Source organism: Eucalyptus grandis, chromosome 5 (genome assembly GCF_016545825.1).
Source record: "Eucalyptus grandis isolate ANBG69807.140 chromosome 5, ASM1654582v1, whole genome shotgun sequence".
NCBI lineage: Eukaryota > Viridiplantae > Streptophyta > Magnoliopsida > Myrtales > Myrtaceae > Eucalyptus > Eucalyptus grandis.
Genome location: NC_052616.1, coordinates 9,403,986 through 9,427,886, shown reverse-complemented (window position 1 = coordinate 9,427,886; position 23,901 = coordinate 9,403,986). Strand labels below are relative to the sequence as shown.

The 23,901-nt window shown below is 35.9% G+C and overlaps 1 protein-coding gene across 1 annotated transcript in view; it reads left to right on the top strand.

Annotated features, from left to right (window-relative positions):
• Positions 1-8,383: 8,383 nt before the first annotated feature.
• The window catches only part of LOC104443950 (cation/H(+) antiporter 18), a 74,550-nt gene continuing 59,032 nt past the window's right edge, over positions 8,384-23,901 (top strand). The window contains exon 1 of the mRNA XM_039312790.1: positions 8,384-8,403. The gene's annotated coding sequence lies outside the window, so the exon portion shown is untranslated. The remainder of the gene's footprint in view (positions 8,404-23,901) is intronic.

Here is a 23,901-nt window from a genome sequence, read left to right as displayed (position 1 = left end):
TTTCTATTTTCTTAATGTTTTTAGGTAAAGCTTGAGAGAACACAAGCCACTTATCAATAAATAAAATTAATAACTTTCCGGCGGAGCAAGAATCGCACAAATTGGAGATTACATCATAGAAAAAAGCATGGTCAGGATTTAGTCAAACCACATGAACTGTAGCAGTGATACAATATAAAAAGTTTGTGGTTGTCACTACATAACTATGAATTTAGTATCACAATGAAAATAATAATGTGGCCTTATAATTAGAAACCTTTATGACCTTAATGTACGAAGTGATGTCAGATGTGGCAAATCATCATGAATATTTACCAAAAAAGATAAAGAAAAGAGGCTCATATCAAAACATTACACCTAAGCATTCAATAAGAGTCTATGTATTAATATGTAATCCATTTTGGGAGGACCTACGAACTGCAATGAACCAGCTAAGGTTGCCGAATTGCTCAACATGCAGACACATGACTGGAATATTCCTCTGCTTCATAACTTATACGATGAATCTATTGTCCAAGAAATTCTCGCAATTCAGGTTAGACTTGTTTATGTCAGAGATAAGCTCATTTGGACAGCAACTACTGACGGTGATTACACCGTGAAAAGCGGCTACCATGCAATAAAAAATGCTGAGGTCACGAAGATTCAACATACAACAACATGCTCTTACCAGACTTCGGCGATTCTATGGAAACAACTATGGAAGCTGAAGATAGAGCCCAAAGTTTGGGTATTTCTATGGTCGCTATGTCACAATGCCCTTCTCACTAAAGTCAATCTATATCATCGATGTATATGCGCAGAATTGGTATGTACTCTCCGCCAAAACTAAATACCGGAAACAGTAGAGCATATTTTCCTACTTTGTCCATGGACGAAATCTATATGGTCGCACCCGAAAATCAACTTTCAAATAGATCCGCAGGGAATACAGAGACTTGACGAATGGATTGTAGATAGTTTCAACATAAATTACTCCTCACCCGATCTAGAAATGGCGGCCTATGTCCTTTGGCAAATCTGGAAAGCGTGTAATGGTTTTATATTTCGTTGCCAGCGTTTGGACGAGATGCAAGTGGTCGAAGTGGCCCTCGCCACCACCAGAGCTGCTTGTTTATCCCATTGCAGATCATCGGGAACAGGAACAAGAGCAGCAATAGGACAGCTGCAAATCAACCTTGGCGAACTGTGGAGACCTCCAGATCCGGGCTGCATTAAGGTGAATATTGTTGGATATTTCAGTAGTTTTGGAATATTTATTAGAAATTATGATCGTCATGAAAGTTATCATTTTTGTAATGGCTTTTTCAACGGTCATATAATGGCTTTCTAATGGTTATATAACGGTCATCCAACGGTTTTATAACTTTTGATTTATTACTTCATAAACTCTTCATTATTTTATAATAGTCATCTTTTTAATTACCAATTGATTTATGATGGTCTCCTAACGACTCTCTCTTTTCCTTGTTTAAATATAAATTAAACTTCAAACCACAATCGTAGTAGATACAATATGTTCTCACAGCTTTCCTTTTCTTTTTGCTGGGTTATACACAAAAGTTGTTATGTTTCCTTCTAATATTCAGTGCGGAGTATAGAAGAAGATCTGTTGTATCTTGGGAGGATAGCCGCTGAAGCCTTACGCACCGAGTTACGTACTCCGAGGGGCGGAATTATCCTTAAGGACAGTGTTTGCACGCCTCAGACATTTCTTTTTATTTTCTAATCTTTTGTAATGTATTTCCAATAATAATTATTATTTTATGTATTCTAATACTTTTTCCAACAATCTTAAGGATAATTCCCTTATAGCTTTCAAAATTGGAACTGCTAGTGCTTCCACCGACCTTGGAATTAAACAAGGATTTGGAGATGGTGAAGGACGAGTATCACATATTCTTGGGTGGTTTGTCATGGGACGGTATCAAGCATTATTAACACAATATAGCTTTTGGTCGTTTTGGAAAGGTTATTGAGTTTCAAGTAAGTTGTTTTTTGGAAATTCTAAATTAATACTTGAAAGGCATAATTGCCATTTTGGCACGCTATTTCCACATTTTGAGGAATCATCATCACACAGGTCAAGATCCTTTCATTCTAATATGTGAAATTTGGCATTACGAGCTTGTGTGTTCTCTTTAGATTTGATTTGATCTTGTTAGACATATTCCATGAATGTGTGGTCTTATACTTTTACGGAAGATGTTCACAAATTTTCAAAATTACCTATGTAGAAAAATCTTTAAAAATGGCATAGTGATTCCGTGTGGTACTTAAAAAGAAATAGAAAAGGAAAACCATAAAAGAAATGGAAAGAAATCGGGCTAATATTTCTTTTATATATTTATTTTTATTTTGGGGCTTCAATACCTATACTTGTTTTTCCAATAGAAAGTTGGACGTGTGTAGGTGTTTTCTCTCTCAAGTTCGTGATTATTTTAATAATCATCCATTTAGGATTAGAAATTGGGGCGCTTCTCTGTTACTCAAAATAGTTTCCATTTGTTCTTAATTCTTCCTATTCTCCTGCTAAAATTTGTTTAATGTACATTCATGAAGCTAGTTTATAACTGTTTTTGCCTACTATTTAATTTGTCTTTGGCTCCATCTCTACAGAATCTTATCGAGCTCGCCCATGTTGGACCAGATTATATATAATTGTTTTCAGCGAAACAATGGATGTTGTCATGTGGGATTTTTGTGTTTTACCACTAAAATTACGCTCTTTTTACCTTATATTATTGTGCTTATAGATTTTGAAAATAGGTGCCATTTGACTATGGAACAAAATTCTTCAGTATTCCTCACAGTTTTGTCTTGTCATTCTTGGGAATATGCTAGAGTGCATACAATTATTCGGTTGGTGATGTCCATGCCAATATGCTCAAGTAAGTGTAGACATGAGCTTGTGTTGGTATTTGGTGGCATGTCTTTATTCATGCTTGCTTGGAAGTGCAGCGTGGGCCTCTATTTATGTATATGCTCATACATGTGTTGGTATTTGCTGCATGACAATGTGTATGTTTGATAAATACATGAAGATATGGTACTTCTCTCTCGTCCACGCACATATAGAACTTCTAGCATTAGAATGGTGGTAGATTCTTGCCTTCTCGACGACATGGAATTATGCTTGATAGAAAGAGAATAGAATGGAGACCCAATTTAGCAAGCACAAGCTGAGAGAATAATTGGGCGACTACTATTCAATTGACTAATGATACACTCCAATATTTGCCATTAATTACTTTTCTGGCTAAATTAACATAATCGACAATTTAGTGAGTATGCCTTTTGCATCCTGCCTTTTGTGATATTCTTTATATTTCACATTTCAGACATTTAAATGTTGCTTAAAGAGTTTTACATGTGTAAAACATTGTTGGCATTATATTTATGACTACTAAAGTTTTAGTTCAAACATTTTTCTTGTCAAAATTGTTGTGATTCTATTCTTGAATTTATTAGAATAATAGCCACAAATTTATGGGTTAAAGATTGTAATGTCTCTTTTGCAACGATCGAATTTTTCACGCATAACTTTTGATAGAATTATTAAATAGTATTTTATTGCATAATTAAATTGATTACATGTTTTGTACTGAGTATGCATTGTTGAGACATTTTTGGTGATTCGTATATAACACTCAAAGGAAGTCTTATAGTTATTTTGTGAAATTATTAATTCATTTTGGATTTCTGCTGACCTCTGAGTTTTGGTTAACATTTTTGGAATAACATGTATTATTGACAGCAGTAATGATGTAAAAAAAAATGTTCTTTGTAAGAATATTTACTTTGCCAATTTATGTTGAATGTCCGTTCATGCATGATGATAATTAGAGACTTGATTGGCTATTGTATTGGTAAAGAGAATCTCCTTTAGTGAATGTTGTGGAGATGAAATTTATTTTTATTTCTTTGCATCCATAGCCAACATAGATCTATATTGAATAAGATTGATGTCTTTTGTGAAATATTTTGTTAAAGGGTGATTATTGTCAAGTTTATTATAGTGGATTTTCCACTGTATTATAAGGATACGGTGATGTTAACTGGATCTTGAATTCATATTAGATAAAATCCACTAACAAATATGTGTTCACCCGATGGAAAGCAATCGAACGAAATCGTGGGGGAAATGGCAATCCTGCTAAACCAAGAGTCGACTTGGTTGAAGTAGATGATTCGATGAAGTAATTGATGTGGTCATTCCCATGCCAATATTGTGGCTAATCGAGAAATTATGGGTGGTAGACTCAAGTGCTACCAGACATATATGTGTAAACAAAATGCCTTATCCTTCTAGGTTCCAATGAGTGAAGGAGAAGAAAATATTTACTATTTTTTTTGGTAAATTGTGAACTATTCAAGTTCTTGAGGAAAATGATTTTTTTTTTCTCAAACTCATATATGAAAATGAGGCCGAGTAATTGAGAAACTCTTAGCAGATATTCCTTTGGGAAAATGACACATTTTGTGTTTATATATCATGATTGCCAAGAGGCAATAGCCATGCATAGATATGGTAAAAATTGACACATCCAATTGAGGGATGACGTGGTAAAGCAGTTGCTTAATGATGGAATTATGTCCATTAATTATATGAAGTCAAAAATGGATTTTGGCCAATCCTTTGACTATACATTGAGGGGAATGGACAAGCCAATTGAAGAAAATCAACAATAATAGTAACCCAACCTATGTGATTGGCGATCCCATGAATTAGGTTCATATGGGTAATAACAAGTCATTTGTTGATCTAGTGCACTATTAAAAATTATTGTCCATCCTAAGGTGAAAATAGTGCAAAATTGCAAGGAAAAAGAGGTTGAACTAAGCTCTTAATGAAATTCTATAGTCATTATTGGTGGTGTATTAAACTGTTGAATACACTTGACGGAATCACCTATATAAGTGTGGGGTGAGGCCGCTCCTATGAGAATTTTTGGCGAAAATCTCTAAAGCACTTATGAATAAACCAAGCACGCGCATGGCCTATTAGCACAAAACCGCGTTGAACAACAAAGTTTGTGGGAGTGTAATGTGATTGGTGAAAATTATAATTCACAAAAAGAAATTCTTGGTTCATAGAAGTTTCAAACAATAATTTCATGAATTATATTTCATTCTTTCTAGGGTTGGTTCATAGCCTAATAAGCACCTATTCCGATGCATTACTCTCCAATAACCTAGCATTATTTTATTTTCTTGTCAAAACTTTCTGAAATATATGGGGGATTGTTGGATATTTTAGTAGTTTTGAAATATTTATTAGAAATTATTATCGTCATGAAAGTTATCATTTTTGTAATGGCTTTTTCAACGGTCATATAATGGCTTTCTAATGGTTATATAATGGTCATCTAACGGTTTTATAACTTTTGATTTATTACTTCATAAACTCTTCATTATTTTATAATAGTCATCTTTTTAATTACCAATTAATTTATGATGATCTCTTAACGGCTCTCTCTTTTCCTTGTTTAAATATAAATTAAACTTCAAACCACAATCGTAGTAGATACAATATGTTCTCACAGCTTTCCTTTTCTTTTTGCTGGGTTATACACAAAAGTTGTTATGTTTCCTTCTAATATTCAGTGCGGAGTATAGAAGAAGGTCTGTTGTATCTTGGGAGGATAGCCACTGAATCCTTACGCACCGAGTTACGTACTCTGAGGGGTGGAATTATTCTTAAGGACAGTGTTTGCACGCCTTAGACATTTCTTTTTATTTTCTAATCTTTTGTAATGTATTTCCAATAATTATTATTGTTTTATGTATTCTAATACTTTTTCCAACAAATATAGATGGAGCTTTTCAACCTCACAGCAAAATAGGGACTATGGCATGTATTTGTAGGGGTCAAAATGGGAGGTTGGTTGATGGACTCACCAGAGATTTCAACGCCTCGACAGCTTTGCAAGCGGAGTTCGTGGCTCTTACCATCACTATTTACCATCTGCTAGACACTAAAAGACAACGAGATCGGCTAATCATCGAGTCGGACGGCCTTATTTTAGTAGAATCGATCAATGCCTCTACGCCATTGCCATGGGAAGCTCGTGCAATCGTTGCAGAGGCCGTCAGCCTCCTCTCCCGATTCTCTTCTACTAGGGTAACGCATTGCAAACGGCAAGCGAACTCTGTTGTGGATTGGGCTGCAAAGGCTGGTCGAAATGGGCTCCTCTCTCAAGATTGGGCTACCTCGCTACCCTCCTTTTTGCTTACCATACTTTGTTCTGATGCTTTAGCGGCTGGTTGTGCTGTTTGTAATTACTCTCCATTATGTTAATATTACTCATCCTTTCGACCAAAAAACTAAAGTGTCCACCACTTTCAAATAACTGAAATGGGGTTTCCGCTCGAGTAACTCCTAAGTAAAGACCTGCCTAAAGTACTTAGCCCAAATTATTTTGTAATTTTCTAAACCATAGCACTTTATCAATTGGCGACACCATATCAATGGATCGCATAATGTGGATGCACAACATGATAAGGGTTAATGTATTTCTATTGTAACATAAAGTTGGCTCTACAATAAGGAAAGTACCATAGGACTCTTATTTTATCGCAATTAACATACTTAAGAATTATAAAAGTTAGATTCCACATTTTAAATTCTTGACAGTGCGTAAGAATCTTATGATGATTTGCTCATATTAAATGTTTGATAAAGGACTATTCTATGAATGGGAGTCCACGTTAAGTACTCAAGGCACCATTTAACAAAAGGTCCTCTTAATCAAGAATGAGGCATAGGCCAAGACTTTTGAGCCAGCTAAAACTTTCATAGAAGGAATATGATTAGTTATCCCAGTGCATACATCGAGATCTGAAATTTCAAATGACATCTCCATTATTATATATAATAAATAATAAATGATGGTGGGAACGCATTGAAATTTTTAAGATGTCTCAATATGAATATGCATGTTCATATATAATTTTAGATTTCATAATTTGCGATAAGCAAATCAATTTATCATGAAACAACTGTCGAGAAGTGAAGAAATTATTCTAAAATTCTAATAGCTTGGAAATTGGTCAAGGGCTCACCACATAAGATTAGAGTGACACGTAAATATGAGTAATTTATTGAATACATAACCTTTTCTCCCATAGTTTCACAATTTTTGAGGGAAGTCCCTTTGACCCAACATAGCTCCGCGTTTTTTAGAAATTGCTTTTGAGGACTCTCTGCATAGAAACAATAAAAGAAAATCTTACCACCGGTAGTGGTGGCTCGCTGCAGTGAGGCTTCGGTGATCTTCGCGTGGGAGGAGAGGTTCGAAGCCCTTGCAACACAAGGGGGCTGGTGGAGTTACTTAGTGACTTACCCGGTGGCATGGGGTGATGGTTTCCCCATGTTACCCCCAGGTTCTTCTCGCCGGCTGTTGGCTTTCGAGGTTTCCTAGGTCACCAAAAAAATTCTATGAGTGTCAAATGTCTCAAGTTACTCCTTTGACAAACTTCTATGACATCATAAATTTTTTAGTTGACTTTCTTCGACATGCAAGTATTATTATTATGATTGGGTACTCCCATGCAAGTATTATTATTATGATTGGGTACTCCCAAGGTGCGTCATGCACAAATAACTCTTAGGCACTCATATAAAAGGAATTTTACACAAATAGCCTTATCCATTCTAGATTGGAAGATTATAATTTCCTCGCATTCCAAATCAACTATATAAGAGATAAAATCGTAACAACAGAGATAAAATCGTAACAACTATGTCTCTCTCTATCTCTTTATTTGCTTGATAACTGTGATTTCTATCTTGAGATATATAGATTTCTATCTTGAGATATATATATATATATATATATATATATATATATATATATATATATATATATATATATATATATATGTGTGTGTGTGTGTGTGTGTGTGTGTGTGTGTGTGTGTGTGTGTGTGTGTGTGTGTGTGTGTATTCATCTAAATTATGTTTTAATTTCTCTAGATAATTTCGATTTGAATAAATAATAAACACACTTCAAGGTTGAATAAAATATACTTGGCTCCTTACTCGGCTAAATTGCCTAACGTGTCTGTCCAAATCCAAATCCAAATCCTACGTTTGCAATTGCTTGCGCTTGTGCATAAGCACGCTAGGCAGAATCGGTATTTCTGGCTGCGACGAGGAAGATCCTATTTATACGTGGGTGGGGCTGTTCGGGTTTGAGGCGTCTTCAACCTCGTCTCCTCCATTCGTATCCACTCCCCTGTCTGCGCACTGCTATAACTCCGCCAAGATTCCGCCATTACTATACACAGTAGCACCTGAAACGGAGCGCCTATAGTGATCTACTGGTAGCGTCCTTTTGCCCAGAGTAGAAAACACACGACCCGCAAAAGGCACCGCGAGGCTTCGTCCGACTGATCCAGGTCTCTCTCTGTCTGTCTCTTTCCCTGTGCTTTCTGGCTGTTTTCCTTATTTTCCCGGAAAACCCACGTAGAAGAAGGAGGAGGAGGAGGAGGAGAGAGAAAGAGAGGGGGAGTCGAAGGATGGAAAAGATAAAAACGTCCCTTGCTTGTTCAGGTATCAGAAAAACACTTTCGATCATAACCTAGTTCAGGAGCCCAGTTCAAATCTCCCAACAGTTCCCCGAATTGGGCCGGTAAATCTCGGCCCATAAAAAGGAAAAAAGACAAATTTTGGAATTCTCGGATCAGCTTCTTCTTCACCGTCGTCATCGTCTTCTCCTTCTTGTTCCTGGGCTCGAACCAGAACATTTCGCAGACGCCCTGAATCTCCTTCTTCCCAAGTTCGTCCGTGGCTTTTGAGGACGGAGGGGCGAAGTGGGGGGAGAGAGAGAGGACGAAGATGCTCGAAGAATGTGGAGGGAGATCAAGAAGAGAGAATCGGGCGGATTCCGCCCACGTTCCTTCGCGAGCCGATTGCTCCTCCCTCCCCTCTTTCCCTTCCCTCCTTGTCGCCGATTGTGGATTGTGCCTTGTTGCCGCGCGTTCTTATGGTCGATGCCGGTTCGATTCCGGTGGCCCCTGATGATTCGAGCTAGGTTGTGATCGAAAGTAAATATGGCATGCTTCCATTATGTGATTAATATAATGTGTTATATTATATCTTCGTAGATGAAAATAATCGATACAACCTCACTTAAATTATATTATCGCAACCCTATTAAAATAAGTGCTTCTAAAAACCAATTTCACTTTTTGGCATTCTAAAATGGGAAATACCATGGAACATATTCTTCAGCTATTATCAATATTCAAAATGGGTTCTTGAGAAGCTAAACACAAATTAAAGAGATAATTTTCATCTTCCAATTTCTAAAGCTTACGGGCTGTAAATATTGATCTCAATTGGTTCTTCTCTTTCCCCAAAAATCATTAGATATTTATTTTATAAATATTGTGTCTATGCACGAATGCATAAACTTATTATTATATTTTATATCTTCACATGCATTAACATAAAAATATACATATTTTCAATCCTAAACAACTTTCTTAAAAAGATTTCAATCTTGAAACTCTTTAGTCCACAAATATATACACAATTGAATTGTGTATCATTATTAATAATCCGTTTCCCATTATTTAGCAATTTTAACATTTCATAATAAAGTGAATTTGCTCAATTTTTCAGACCTCAATTTCTTGCGCACATGCAGCACGTGTGCAAATTTACAAGTATAGTAAAAAAGAAGTAACTCTTATTCAAAATGCTTTATCTATCAATTCTTCATTCAAAAGCAAGGAGTCCTTTGATCCAAAGATTCTCCTGATGTCGGAAGCGAGTATACTTTCGATCTCTATCATGATTGATTTTGATTCTATTCTCTTTTGTCATAGTGACTCCTAATGCTATATTCGGCAACATGAGACACTTCCAAATACACAATTACATCGGAATCCAACACACTTGGTACTTTATCATTGGTTCTAATTAGAAACAGATGGAATTCAACTTTACACTATGTAAGATTCACTAAAGTGACAAAAATTAGTTAACCTAGCTCTTTTTAGCAATATTTAAGGATGTAATGAGCAACAAGCTTGTACTTTGATGATGGAAAAGGACAGAAGCAATTTAACCATCTCCCATTTATTTCTTCTTTTTATAGTCAAGAGTTTATACTCTTCTTTTGTTTTGTCTTTTCTTTACCTTCCAGTTGCTAAATCAAAATCCGTATCTCAATGATGAAGATGAATTATATTCCTACTAAAGGTACATGTAAGATCCTCAAGGTCGGCTTGTTTGATAAAAAACCATTTTTGAAAAATCATTTTTGGACTTTTCAGCGTTTTGATGATGGAAAACTACTTGATCGACGGAAAATATTCTCCATGAATTGAAAATAATAAGCTTGAATCATTGAGCAACCATGAGAAGAGGATGCCCAATTATCAAAGTTATATGATTTCAGCTATGATTCGTGTTACCTAGTATCTCTTTCTCTATTTTATTTAGTTTATTAGTTTTGTTGATGAAATCTGTCCATGTTTCTTCATTAACACCCATGATTTGGATTCAAGACTAGCAAAATAAAAGATCCAAAAGAGGATGCTTTAGTAATTCAAAATGCTAGTGGTTTTGCACGTTTCCATTCACTAATTTTGAATTATCGGTAGTTATATACATTCTCATCCCATGAAAGTTCCAATTCACATGTATATTATCGTTCTTGGTACAACTAAATGTAATAAGTATTTGAAACAATAACGTGAAACTCAAAAGAGATAAAAGAATTCACATTAAAAAATTTAAAAAGTTTATGTATAGGTGACGATGATAAAATATTTCATTTGATTTGCACAAAATTAAGGTATAAGAGGTCCAAAACATGCATAAAGTTAGATCTTTCAAGCCAACTCTATTTGTGAGTAGGCACAAAATTTAATGTAGGAGAGATCAGTCTATACGTAACTATTGTAGGTTGTGATTTGTGAAACGTGCAAACCGGAATATCAAAAAAGCAAAAGCCCATGCAATTGCAAATGTGACCATTGGACCCTGCCGTAGCACGCAAACCAGAATATTAAATAAGCAAAGCCCATCCACTCTTGCATGGCCCAATTGCTATGTTCAATACATGATCCAATAACTTATTTGTAAATGGGCCTACTTATATTGGCCTACTACAATTGGATTGGGATGCTTAGGCCCAATTCTTATGGCCCACTAGGTAAAGCTCCTAGTCTACCTCTTCCATAATACCAGGATCCATTTATTTGAAAGAAAACCGTTTGCAGGAAATTCTTTTCTTATATTCCGATATTTGAATGACGGAAAACTAATTAAGTTATGGAGAAAAGATTTCCATGGACCGGAAACAACAAGTTTAGATTGAAAGAAAATTACTTCTTCCTTTTGGCAAGAAGGAAATCACTTTTCCTAATCTAATAAACAAATGAAAATTTCACTTGTGTATATACCACTTTCAGATATCTCTTTTTCTAATAGCAAGTAACTACTCTCATCCTTGTCCATCAGAAGGGGCATTGTATAAGGACGTGCCCATGAGAAACGGCTTCTCAATCATGATTGATCCTCAAGAAATGCTAAACCTTTGTTTTTCGTATTTTGTGTCTAAAATTACAGAAGTTATTTGCAATGCTATGGGGTGTGCCTCGCTAAACTTTTGTTTCTCATATTTTGCTTCCAAAATTACAGAAGTTATTCTCAATGCCAGAGGGGTGTGCCTTTGGGAATGCGGACGATACAAGTGGTGCGTATGGTTGTCGTTAGCTTGTGCCATAAGGTGTTGCTCTAAATCCCAAAATGAGTGCAACCCTCGTGTCCCCGCTAAGTTTGGAATCCTAAATGCTTCGGGGGACATGCCAGAGGAAGGTGAGGATGAGGTCAAGGTTTCATGCCTCTTACCTCCTGGGCAACACACATGCTGCAAAGGCTGAGACAAAGGGTCATGATCACATGAGTATGAGCCAAATCCAAAAACTCATTCTTAGTTCAGATTGCATGCTGAATCTCAAATCATGAAATCTAAGTACAATCTGAGTCGCTAAAACTGTCCATCAATTATACAGCGGCGAGTTTGCTATTAAGCCTTGTCCAATTACCCATTACACTTAGCTGCTAGCCACGCTTGATGGTCAAAATCTTAGAAATATCCATATTAAGATCCTTGATAAGAAGAACAAATCAAAGAAAATGACAAAAAGTCCTTAATGAATGTGAATGGATTCGATCAAAAATGATTTACCTACTTTCATGATTCTTTAGGACTGATGGTTTTATTTATGTAGATGGGCCTAAGTTGGGCCTAAAAGCCCGGCCCGCAATATAAGGGCTCATGGATGAAGGGTTGAGATATGAAGAGGTGTTACGTTGAGGAGATGTGTTTTTTTGGAGAAGACGTATTTAAGGGGAGAAAAGAAAAAGAAAAAGAAAACGCACATTTTGGATGAACGTACGCTTTTCTTTTCTCCCTCTCTCAAAACCAATGTAACTTTTCTCCCCTCTTGAACCAACAGTACGCTCCTTGGTAGACCGGGATTAGATTCTTCCTCAAACTTCAATGTTGGTGTTTAATCTGTGGATAATAAGATACGTTCGATTCCGTGATGTGTCTTTGATTGGTGATACATGTTATTCTTGGGCTCGTCTTCCGCATTCGTTTCAAGGGTTCGATTTAGTGTCGAATCCGTTTTAGGGAATCAGTAATTCCCAATTTAGGGAATCAGTAATTCCCAACATTGGTATCAGAGCGCTAGTTCATGTTTCCCGATCCCCTTTTATGTTATTGAATAATTTTTGTGGTCGGAATTCGAGAAAAGTCGCTGCCGGTCAATCGGGGACGAAAAACCCGACACCCACGCACTGTTCGTCCTATTTTGTGATTTTCTGCAAGTCAAAATTCATTTTTGATAATGCAGGGTCGAAGCTCTTGTCAATACGAGAAAACGAGTGGCGGATCGTCGCCGGAGGCCGCCGGATGCGTAGCCACGCGCAGCCGCAAGGAATTGGTGTCGTCGGCGTGTGCAACGCACACGTACAATCTCCCATACGGCGAATAAGTTGCAAAAGTATTCCCCATCAACGTTTTGACATTAAAAGGGAAAATTTTATGATTGCTCCACAAGATGAGGATGTAAATGAGGCTCTAAGTTGCCATAATAAGGAAAAATAGATTCATGCAATGAAAGAGGAAATTGAGTCAATGAAGTCAAACCATGTTTGGGAATTGGTTGATCTTCCAAAAGGACGCAAAGCCATTGGGAACAAGTGGATTCTCAAAATTAATCGTGAAGATGATGGCTCGATAGAAAGGCATAAGGCTCGCCTTGTGGCGAAGAGGTATAATCAACATGAATGAATTGATTATGAGGAAACATTTTCTCCTATCGTGAGATTTATCTCGATTTGCATTATTCTGGCAATAGTAGTAAGTATGGATTTTGAGTTACATCGAATGGATGTAAAGACTACTTTTCTCAATGGAGAATTAGACGAAGAAATTTATATGGAACAACCTAATGGTTTCATTATGAAAGGCCAAGAACAAAAGGTATGTCGACTTTTGAAATCGATATATGGCCTTAAGCAGTCGTCGAGACAATGGTATATACGTTTTTATAATGCCATAATGGGATATGATTTTACAATGATTGATGATGATTATTGTGTATATATCAAAAGATCCAAAAATCAATTTGTGATCATATAATTATATATTGATGATATTGTGATTGCCAGAAGCAATAAGGAGTTTGTTAATATTGTCAAAAGTTAGCTATTTTCCAACTTTGAGATAAAAGACATGGGTGATGCTGCATACATTCTTGGAGTTAATATTTCAAGAAATTGTTCGAAGAGATCATTGTCTCTTTCGCAAGAAATATACATAAATGGGGTTCTTGAACGATTTCTGATGCAAGATTGTAAACCCATAGATACTTCTGTTGTAAAAGGCGAATGATTGAGTCACATATTGTGTCCAAGGACTTCATAAAAGAATGAACAAATGCAACATGTTCCTTATGCTAGTGCTGTGGGATGCTTGATGTACGCTATGATGTGTACAAGACTTAACATATGTTTTGCAGTTGGAATGGTGAGTAGATACCAATCCAATCCAAGTCAAGCACATTGGAAAGCCGTTAAGAGAATACTGAGGTATCTAAAGGGAACTGTTGATTATACGCTGAGTTATCAAGAAAAGGATTTGCGACTCGAAGGCTATTTAGATGCTAATTGGGGAGGAGATTTAGATGAAAGGAAATTTACCTCTAGATTTTTTTTTTTTTTACTGAATAATGGCGCCATATGTTGGAGCAGTAAGAAACAAATGTGTATAGCATTGTCTACGATGGAAGCTGAGTTCGTGGCATTATCAGTAGCAATACAAGAAGGTGTTTGGCTTAAGAGATTTTTGGATCATTTAGGTGTTATTAAAAGTGCTGCAGACTCATTGTTGGTTAACTGTGATAGCCAAGTAGCAATAGTGTATACTAAAGATCCAAAATATCATGACAAGACCAAACATATAGATACCAAGTATAATTTTGTCAAAGATATGGTTGCACAAAAAGCTGTGAACTTACAGTACATGTTACGCATATAATGGTAACAGATCCTATGACAAAGCCAATACCTGGAGATGTGTTTTGTGGCCATGTGAAATTTATAAGATTGTGTAGAGGCTGATGTACTGAATATTGTAATTTCCCTAAGTGTTCACATTTGATGAATTTGTGTTTTCATCATTAATGCCTATGAATCTTTGTTTGACGTTTATGCATCTTAATACTTAGTGAATCATATATTAAGTTGAAAAAGTATGTTTGACAGATAAGAGATTAGCCCACTTACACGGGTAATCGCTTCTATTTACTATGTGATAAATAGAGATGAGACGGTTTTTTAAGTTTATTATCTAGGTGATAATTGAGAGCTCAAGCTTAAAATACATATGTCGCCTTAACTGAGTGTTAAGATGATGAAATAATATTTTCTATATCCGAAAGTAAAGTAACCCACATATTTTACTTGATCTGTCTATAATGCCAGATGTGAGTTCTGATGAATTATGTGAATGAGTAGATACGTGAACTCAAGTTAGACATTAAGTATGTCTGAACCATCATCTGTACGGTATTAAAAATGTAGACATATACTCAATGGGAAAGAAGTTAAATACCGTAATACATATTTCATACTACGTATGCATGAGACGACCAATAAGAGTGGCAAAAGTTTTGATCTCAACTTTTATGCCGTGTGAGACTCTTGAGGAAAGAGTTCCTCAATTAAGTGCCTTCATGACTCTTACTTATTTTCAAGATTTCTATTCAATGTTTGCTATCTTAGAATGTTGCAAATAATTATGAATTGATTCGATCTAATGGGACATTTCTAGAAAAGCAAGTTGAACTGAGATTGAGAGTTTCAAGGAAAAAGGAAGATCAAATTTGGAGAATCACATATTAGTTTTGTATTAACTGGTCGACCATTTATAACTATCTTTGGGATAATCATAATTGTGAATACAATATATTATTGTTTAAAAAGAGATCAAGAGAAATATAAATGTGATCGATCGATCTAGGGTACTGCATACTGAATCTACTCAAAGTATGATGCCCATTATGAGCTGTTATATATTCCTAACAGATGTATACCAACGAGCTCTTAAAGTATGCTGGTCGCACGGATTATTCACCAGTATGAACGTTGTAGAGAGGTAAAGAAGATCCTGTTTGGCCCACATGTGCAAGTGAGAGATGATGGTTTTATTTATGTAGATAGATCTAAGTTGGCCCGTCCGCCCATGTTGGGCCTAAAAACCCGGCTCGCAAGATAAGGGCCCATGGATGAAGGGTTAAGATATGAAGAGGTGTTACGTTGAGGGGATGCGTTTTTTTTGGAGAAGACGTATTTAAGGGGAGAAAAGAAAAAGAAAACACACCTTTTGGATGAACGTACACTTTTCTTTTCTCCATCTCTTAAAACCAACGTAACTTTTCTCCCCTCTTGAACCAACAGTACGCTCCTTGGTAGACCGGGATCAGATTCTTCCTCGAACTTCAATGTTGGTGTTTAATCCGTGGATAATAAAGTACGTCCGATTCTGTGGTGTGTCTTTGATCAGTGATACATGTTATTCTTGGGCTCGTCTTCCGCATTCGTTTCAAGGGTTCGATTTAGTGTCGAATCCGTTTTAGGGAATCAGTAATTCCCAACAAGGACCACAAACCTAATTAGAGGTTGTCTATTTGGGGAAGAGGGAAAAAGTAAAAGTGGGAAACTTGCTTTTGTTTCCATATTAAGACAATAAGTTAATGAGATTATTAGTGTTTAGTGGTTCTTTTTCTAAGAATCTTGATGGGTTTGAAAATCCATGAACTTTATATTAAATAGTTCAAACTTTAAAGTGATGAAGTAGAGAATGTGGAGTTGGGGAAGAGTTACAAGTGAAGTCTTTGATGCCTCCTTTAGAAGAGACATGTATATTCTTCGCGTTGTTTGAAATAATCGATTATTGAGTTTATACATGTCATGTTGTATAGCTACTTTTGCTTTGAGGAAGCTGCAGGTTGTAGCAGCTTTAGTTGAGTGTTCAATGCACTTGTAAATTCATTGGAGCGTCACACCAGTAATTTCCAGCGAAAATTAGTTGAGATGATTACATGGGGATTTTGTGCAAATGTTTAGGGCTAAATTGACATGATTAAAAAGTTCAAAACATAATTAACATCTATACAATGAATTTGAGATTCATTAGACAATTTCTCTATTACTGCAAAGTAACTCAACCCAACTATTTGCTTTAAGAATTCAAGTTCAATGGCTTTTCAAGGGAGAAGTAGATGCTAATACAGGTCTATGTATAATGGATAATGCCCACATAATGGTTCGTCACTTTTTGCATGAGTAATGGAGTTATTAGCCACAAGAAGTGTTATTGCTACTAAATTTCACAAACGGACAATACTACTGTTGCTGCTACTATTACCACTACTACCGCTGCCTCCACCACCACCACTAGATTTCATAAATGGAGCAATTACACATGTTAGTATATGATATTTTAATATTTTCAAAATTTTCAAGTATTTTGTGATGACATTTGATGAAGTTTTATTGTAACCATGTGCAACAAAGAATATTTTAATATTAAAATTATGATAGTATATGAAAAATTTCCAATTTATGTTATAAGTGCAACATTTGTAAAATGTGAATATTTTTATTTATAGTATGTGATTTTCTGACATTTGACTACATGATATCATCTTCCAAAATTTTGGACCAATATCCACCATCTAAAATCGGTAGTCAACTCTTCATGAATTTTTCTTTCTTGAATATCATTAGATTTGTTTCTTAAAATACCGGCACGTGTAAAAAAGATGGTTTTTCAAAGCAAATTTACATACGGTTGCCCCATTATGCAAAAATGAAGAGCCCAAACTGCACCTTTACTCATAGAAAGTGCCAGTGTGGTCATGCTAGCGCTATCCATGTATAATATACACACGGAAGTTCACATTCAACTGCACCTTTACTCATAGAAAGTGACAGCGTGGTCATGCTAGCGCTGTCCATGTATAATATACACATGAAAGTTCGCGCACGCGTGAGAGAGAGAAAGAGGTTAATTTTGTTGGAGGTAATAGGTTTGAGAGAGAAGAAATAGTTACTTGAAGTATTACACCAAGAGACGTCAAGTTTGGAATGTTCAACAGTGTTACCTCTAGCGTTAGGAAACCCTAAAGTTTTTATATGAAATTTATTGGGCTCCGGCTCATATGGACCCAAATAATCATGCTTTTACCTATTGAGCTTATATGTGAACATATTATTTTAGACTATATTAATAATATATCCAACAATCTTCTCCTATGTTCACCATACAGTATAATCCAATAAGGTAGTCAGTGTAATGTTCATACAAACATTCAGTCCAAGACAATCAACTCGGATCGGTCAAAGAGTATTTCAGCAATAAAGTATTAAACTAAATCATCATATACAATCTAAATAAGTGAATCATTCTTATCATGAATTTGTTATGAGATTAACAAAATCTAAATCTCAAAATAAATCTCAGACTCAGTTCACAACCAATATATGCATATTAATCAAGTATAACTAGGCCAATCAAAATAGTCCAAGACCTTACAAGCATAATAATGTTCACAAAATAGAAATAGTAAAATGTAAGTCTCAAGTAAATGGACTTTATCAAAATAGGCAATAGCAGGTAAATTATCAAGTCCCCACACGCTCTAAGTGATATATATTCATTCATCAAGTAGGTCATCCTGGTCAGGATCCCACTCATTAATCTCTCCTCCATCTTTGCCATCCCCTATAGAATGTCAAATATGAATTTCATATTATCATGAATTCAATCATTTGAATAAAAACTTAGCAACATTCCATCAGGCAGAGAAGAACATATATTGATGTCATAAAGCATCATAATATCATGTCATAAGTATCAAGCCGTTTCATAAATTATGAACAAGACCTAAACAATGTGATTTGCAAAGAGCCATCAACTTAAGTTTATTTGTAGGAGAATAACTATTGTCCAGTTTCAAAGAACAAGACCAATAGTCAAGTCACTTACAATAACCTAGTCATGTAATATCAAGTTTCAATTAAGAACAAGACCAATAGGCTTCTTATGTAACCAATTGTTTCTATGTTTCAATTTGGAATGTCACAATTACTGATTCCTTAAAGTCAAATAATCTTGAACCCCAGTTCCCCCACTGTTTTGAATAATCGATCTTTAGGCATACCTTTGGTGAGAATATCGACTATGTTATCCTTTGATCTCACATCAATCAAGGTGATAACCCATTGTTCTCTCAGATAATTCGACAACGCATGTCTTAGTCTCGCATGTCTTCTCTTTGAATTAAAGGGAGAATTCTTGATGACTTGGACAACTGCTCAATTATCACAGAATAGGCTTAAAGAATTAATCTTTAGCCGAGTCAAAGGAATATCCATAATCAGATTCTTTATCCACTATGCCTCTTCACCGGCTAAGGCTAAAGTAAAAAGTTCCGATTCCATAGACGACAACGCAATACAAGTCCGTCGTTTGGATTTCCAAGTAATAGCAGCTCTACCCAAAGTGAATACATACCCATTAGTGGACTTACTATTTCCAAAATTTTGAGCACCATGAGGCATCAGAATATCCATCCATAGTTGGAGGATAACTAGAATAATAAAGAGCATAATATTTAGTACCTTTAAGGTATCTCATTAGCCTATTGAGGGCATCCTAATGCTCTTAACTAGGATTACTAGTAAAATGACTTAGCATGCCAACTGTAAAGGCTATGTCGGGTCTAGTGCAACTCATAGCATTTATGAGACTACCAATCAGTTTCGAGTACTTTAATTGATCCACACTAGTTCCTTCATTAGGACTCAGTCTGTTATTATAATCATATGGTGTTTCATTCGGTTTACACTTATCGTATCCCCAAGTAGAAAGTAGCTGCTCAATATAATGAGTCTGGCTAAGGGAGATAACTTGCTGTTTAAAGCTTACTTTCATACCAAGAATGGTATTAGCAATACCAAGATCTTTCATATCAAATTCTTTAGCTAAAGTAGTTTTCACGTCACTCACTACAGAATCATCGGAACCAAGAATTAACATGTCATCAACATACAAGTAAATGATGACTATCTTATTTGACATAGAACGATGGTAAAGGCATTTATCTGAATAACTAGACTGAAAGCCATAACTCTTTAACCACTTCATCAAATTTAAGATGCCACATCTTAGGTGCTTGTTTAAGACCATATAGGGATTTATTTAATTTACAAACTTTGTCCTTAAGACCTTTCATAACATATAATTCCGGTTGTTCCATATAAATTTCCTCATTTAAATCCCCATTTAAGAAATTTGTTTTTATATCCATTTGATGCACTACAAAGTGTTCAATAAATGCCAAAGCAAGAAGAATTCTTATAGTTGATAGATGACACACTGGTGAATAAACATCAAAATAGTCTATTCTACTCTATTGTTTATAGCCTTTAACTACTAAACGTGCTTTGTATCTAGCTATTGATCCACCACTATTCAGTTTTTTCTTCAACACCCATTTACAGCCTATAGCTTTGGCCCATTTTGGCAAATTTACCAGCTGCCAAGTGTAATTCTGCAGTTGATAGCTCATTTCATCATCTATGGCTTCTGCTCACAGTAGAGATTCCCTATATCTCATTGCTTTATGATAGGAGAATGGATCATTCTTAAGATGGTAAGCAACAAAGTTCTCACCAAAACTTTTGGGAATTTTCTCTCTTGTAGATACTCTAATTGGAGTTGGTTCAATAGCCAATTGTATGGAATTAGTGTCAGAAGGGCCTGCTTCAGATTTTACAGGAGATTCTGAAATCATATTTGTAGATCCAGAAACATTCAAGCCTTGATCTCTGAGAAACTTGTTTTCAAAGAACACTGCATCTCTAGATTCCATCACTGTGTTAGTAGATAGATCTAAAAACCTATTTGCAGTGCTATCTTCTATCTTCTGCACTACCTAGATATACACAAGTAAGAGTTCTAGATCCCACCTTAAGTTTCTTAGGATTTGGTATATTTACATAAGCAATATAACCCCAAGTCTTAAGAGTATCATATCTACAAGGGCGCTTATACCATATTTCATAAGGTGTCATGGACAACTTAGAGTGCGGCAACCTATTCAAGATGTGATTAGCAGTTAGAACTGCTTCTCCCCAGTAGGAGGAAGGCATGCCAATTGTAAGTAACATAGAGTTTAACATTTCGTTAACATTATATTCTTATGCTCTACAACACCATTTGATTGGGGGTAAATAAGGAGTAGTGGTTTCAAGTATTATACCTTCTGAAGCATAAAATTCCTTGAACCTTGACATAGTATATTCTCCTCCTCTCTCACTCCTAAACCTCTTAATTTTCAAGTTAAGTTGATTTTCTCATCTTTCGATTTCAACAAATAGACATGACAATATCTAGAAAAATCGTTTATGAATGTTATTAGATACTTCGACCACCTTTAGTAATGTAAATTCTAAGATCACAAATGTTAGAATGTATTAGCTCAAGAAGTTGTGTGCTTTAGAAACCAACTTAAAGGGTTTTCTAGTGATTTTAGCTTGTGCACACTTCACACTTATCAAATCGAATAGAAGTATCTAATGGAATGTTATGAGTTTTAGCTAGATGTTGCATTTTCCTGTAATTCACATGTCCAAGTCTATTGTGTAGCAACTTTGGATCAATCAAAGTAGAATTCACATGGTTTATGCTATCAACATTTAAACTCAACCTATACATACCATTAACCATGAATGCACAACCAAAATAATATGAGTCAACAGATAAAGTTACTCTATCATTCATAGTTGAAAAAGACATACCAGCTTTATCAAGTAAACTCATAGATATCAAATTCTTCTTAAGTAAAGGTACTACTCTAACATGTTTCAGAGTTAGTAATTTACCTGAAGAAAGCACCAAATTTGCAGTTCCAGCATGAGTTACCTTTGTCTCACCACCATTGCAATTTTTCACAGTATCTTTCAATTTTGTGATCTCAGTGAGTAATTTCTTGTCATTTGTAGCATGCCAAGTAGCGCCAATGTCCAACCACCACTCAAAAGAGATGCTAACCTTTCCATTCTTCATTATTCCAATGAAGGCTCGAGGCTCAGATCCTCTAATTAGCATATTAGCCTCATTATATGGTGTGTTATTATTTGACTTCTTCGGCAACTTACACCCCACTTTCCATAGTTATGGCACTTGCCCTTCTTCTTCTTTTTGAAGATAGCTTTTTTGGCCTCTAACTGTAAAGATGATTCACCTTTTGGTGACTTGGACTTTTTCTGAGGTTAATTGAAGTGTGAAACTAAGTTGGCAACTGACTTTTGTTGTCCCACTTGTTTTAAACTTTTCCTAGTGATATTTTGATCCTTAATGTGAATATACCTTTTTAATTCATCTAGTCCCATCTGTACCTTCAGTCTGTGCATTTCAGTCTTGAAAGAACTCCATTCAGTTGGTAGTTTGCTCAACACAAGACCGACAAAGAGATTATCGGACATATCATAATTATCATCTTTCAGCTTGTTCCTTATGTTCTCAAATTCAACTAACTGAGATGTGATGCTTGAATTCATGGTGAATTTAAAGTCAAAGAATTTCTCCGCTAGGAGAGTTTTAAATAGCCCCTCTTGTTTTTGGAACTGAGCATTCAAGTGATCCCATATCTCTTTCGCCATCTTATACTCACTATAAGTCATAACCAGATTAGGATTTAGAGAGTTCAACGAGTAATCTCTACAAAAATCCTCATCTTTGTTCCATTGATATTCATTCACATCTTCAGTGGTAGATGCAAAATCGTTCAATACAGTATATAATATGTCACGTTCTTTCATGCCAAATTGAACATGTAATTTCCAGCCATGAAATTCAGTAACATCAAAAGATTGCAACTTTATAATATCATAGGAACTACGCTTTGCCATTTTAATTAAAGCAAAGTGTTAGAAAGAGTGCAATTTGAAGTCCTAAGAGCAACAAAGTCGAATAAGTCCCCTAACCTTGATCAAACTGCTCTGTAGAGATGGAATTTGTCAAAACAAACCCCAAAAACACATCTGGAGCGCCCAAAACCTTAAGATGGACTGCCCTTGTCACTGAAACTCGCTAAAAAATTTCGCCCTCGAAATTCGCTAGAAATTCATATGGAAACTTCCGGGTGCCGTAACTTCTCCGTCCGACCTCTGGTTGATGTGAGTGACCACTCAAAACGTTCGTATCAATGAGTAGAACAAAGCCCAAGTGGTTTCACCTTCTAAAATTTGCTATAGTTTTTGGGTTTTTGAATCAAAGATTTCGGTCACCCAAATCTTCAAACTCAGATCCCGGCCAATATCACCGTCAAAATCGAAAGTAAATTACAGCCGCGAGTTCGTTTTGACGAAATCTTCAAGAAGACACTTTACTGCTGAAATCCAATACACGAACTTAATACTTCAAGATTGTTGAAGGTAATAGGTTTGAGAGAGAAAAAGTAGTTACTTGAAGTATTGAAGTATTACACCAAGAAACGTCGAGTTTGGAATCTTCAACAGTGTTACTACGCCAAGCGTGTCTGGAAACCCTAGAGTTTTTATATGAAAGTTATTTGGGCTCCGGCTCATATGGACCCAAATAACTATGCTTTTACCTTTTGGTTTTGTACGTGAACATATTATTTTGGACTATATTAATAATATATCCAACAAATTTTTGTCAAGTAAAATGTTATAGTCGCTTCGCATGTATATTATAAAATTATTTCGAAAAGATAGGTTCGCGACCATACTCCTTTACGTACACATATAATTCTAATACCGTTTCATAAATGAAATGCATGGCTCCCATCTGCCAAAAAATTGACAATACACGCTTACGCTCTTCCCACCTCACTTTCTCAGGACGCACTTGCTCCTGTAAAAGGACGTCACAATTATCTGACCAAAAAAACTACATCACAACTAAGGCATTTGCTCGACAATTTTAGTGACGAATCAACGGAAGAGGAAAGACCAAATTACAAAAGATTTAAACGAAGGACTATCATTCATAAACAGATGGTCGGTGGCTGTATCATTGAGCCCTCCACCGTCCCTGTCGAGATCGGGGACATGTCGAGGTGAGTGACAACTGATTCGAAGACCGCCCCACTACTAGCCAAAAAAGGACCATGAGAAAGAAGGGAAAGCGAACTAACCTTTCTTTGAGGGCGATCGCCCATCCACCGGTCAAAACAAAAGTGCTGCGAAACCTCTCGATTACGGAAGACGACATAATGGAGGCTTAGCCTATCGATGAACGGTAGCTAGGGCTCTCGAGTCCATTTAAGAGATGC